At 42.3% G+C, this 2,322-nt stretch overlaps 1 long non-coding RNA gene across 2 annotated transcripts; it reads right to left on the reverse strand.

The window, feature by feature from the left end:
* Positions 1-342: 342 nt before the first annotated feature.
* LOC122214902 lies at positions 343-2,094 on the reverse strand. 2 transcript variants are annotated; one of them, XR_006200139.1, is made up of 2 exons: positions 1,415-2,094; positions 343-935 (listed from the first exon to the last, which is right to left on the reverse strand). It is a non-coding gene; the product is annotated as an uncharacterized LOC122214902 (long non-coding RNA). The 2 variants fall into 2 exon arrangements; XR_006200138.1 differs by having other exon boundaries at positions 1,309-2,094.
* Between the last annotated feature and the right edge of the window lie 228 nt (positions 2,095-2,322).

The following is a 2,322-nucleotide window of genomic DNA, read 5'->3' on the forward strand; positions in this document are numbered from 1 at the left end:
AGTGTATGAATTAGAAAAGGCACCCTTTGCTCTGCCTGATCTTGTACAGTGAACATCCTGCCCAACTGCCTGGTAGCGCTCAGAAGGGGGTGACCTCTCTAGGCAAGAGGAGTACCAAGTGCAGAGAACCTGAAGGAGGAATATGCTTCATGTGTTCGACAGAAAAGGCTGGTGTCTGTGGAACACAGTGTGTAAAGGGGATTGTACAATGAGAAAAAATCAGGAGATGTGGTTGGGGGACAGGTCATGTGGGGCCTCAAAGGTTGTGGTAAGGAAGTTTTATTAGTGTTCCAAGTACAGTAGGAAGCCATTGGAGGATTTAAGGAAGGGAGAGACATCGCATTTACGGTTTGTTTATTCTCAGTTTTATTTCCTTGCCTTTATGGGTAAATCTGTTCTAACATTTTTCTCAGGTATATGATTTGGGAGAAACTTTTAGTTTGAACGCTAGTTCTCCCAAGGGTCGGGGACTTCTCTGAAGACTGAAAAATCCTCAGACGACACTTTCAGGTGCAGCAATTAGGTCCCAAACGCACATTGACTGTTCTTTGAAAAGCTTTCTGGCATTCATTGCTGCTAATTTTGAAGGTTACAAATTTTCAGCTTTCTGCTATCGGTGACAGAGGCACAGAGCAATACTAATTAGGAAAAATCCCAAGTAGTTGATTGTGGCCATTTGGTAGAGTTTTGAAATGCAAATAAAAACATGCGTACAGCTCTTCCTTTGGAATGGGAATACCTGTTCAGCCCGGTATTTGGTTTCAGAATCTATCTGCCTGTGAACAGGATGTGTGACCTCTGTGCGCATTTTTACATGTGAGTACAGATTGAATTGATAACTTGCTCTGGTCTCAATTTCTTCTCTTGAAACGAAAGGAAAAATACATCACTTCTTCCAAAAGTATCCTTTACCATATTCTCTCATTTCTAAGATGCTATAAAGAAAAAAAAAACACCCTTGGTTAAATTGTAGCTTTTGGGGAACAACAACATAAACATTATATTAAAAGGATATATCAATAGCAAGAAGGAGTCTGGTTTCAGAGAAGTTAAATGTGAAGCCAAGTATCTCTTAAATCGATCATTCTCTACTTCGGAATCAAAGCTAATATGGGACTGCTAAATTCTAAGCGCTTTGAATACTGACTCATTTAATCCTCAAGGCAATTCTTGAGGTTGGTTTCTTATCCCCATGTTCCAGATACAGAAACTGAGGCACAGAGAGGTTAAGTAACTTTTCCAAGGCATGAAGGTAAAGTATGTTTACATATTCCACAGTCTGCAGTGACGTCTTCACAGTAATATTACCTGTTATTATTTGTAGATGTATTTTCCATCATCTTTGTTGAGCAGAGCCGAGCCCAACTTGACAAAGAGCCAGCCTGCTGGTCCTGGCTGGATTCTGAACACTTACCTCCCTAGCTTGACTGTCCAGTTCTGGAGTTCTGATCCAGAGCCCAGAGCATTTGGCTGATCTTGGAACCCAGGTTCATCCTCCCATGTGGACCAGCATTTTGACTGGATTTTGTTTGTTCCAAGTCAAGAAAGAAGGAAATACTCAATTATAAAACAGAAAAAAGGAAATAGAAAGAACGCCTTTCTTTTTCAACCCTAGGTAGAGTCCGCCTCTCTGCTGAAACTCTTCTTTTTTTTAATGGCTGTAAAATGAGGGAGAAATTGAGAACAATGACAACTACCAAAAGAGCATTTCCCTTTAGGCAAACCTACGTGTGACACTCCACTAACGATACCTGAGTCATCTTCCATCTAGCGGGAGCAACACAATACTCACGTTAACCAATCCCTGATGGTGCCAGAAGCAGGTGATGACTGGTCAGTTTCCATCCTGTCAGTCATTTTCAGGCAAACAGAGGGTGTCTCTGGGTTCCACGTGGACACATAGTCGAATGTTTGCAGCACTGCTTGTAGTTCTGTGAGTGCTTGATGCTTGGTCTGCAGCTTATGGCAGAAAGAGGATGAAGAGCTGGACGGACGTAGGTCCTGGGGTCTTCACCTGCCACTCACTCAGCTGATGTCTGTCAACTCTGAGCCTCAGCATCCTTCATTATGCAGAGAAGAAATAGTAATCGCTTATGTCAGCAGGTCATTGTGAGGAGTAAGTGGCTTGAAGCCTAGGAAAGTGATTTATAAACAGGAAGCTGTGGGAAATACTAGCTTCGTTATGATGTATGTTATGTTCAGTGAGCTTTTGATTTGCCACAGAGTTCGCTTGTGTAATTCTGGGTATTTTTGTGTCCTGGGACCCTTTTGCCTGTCCCTTCTCCTTCACAAGTTGCCCATCTGTGAGTTCCTTTGGTACTT

This window comes from Panthera leo, chromosome A3, assembly GCF_018350215.1.
Source record: "Panthera leo isolate Ple1 chromosome A3, P.leo_Ple1_pat1.1, whole genome shotgun sequence".
Taxonomy (NCBI): Eukaryota; Metazoa; Chordata; class Mammalia; order Carnivora; family Felidae; genus Panthera; species Panthera leo.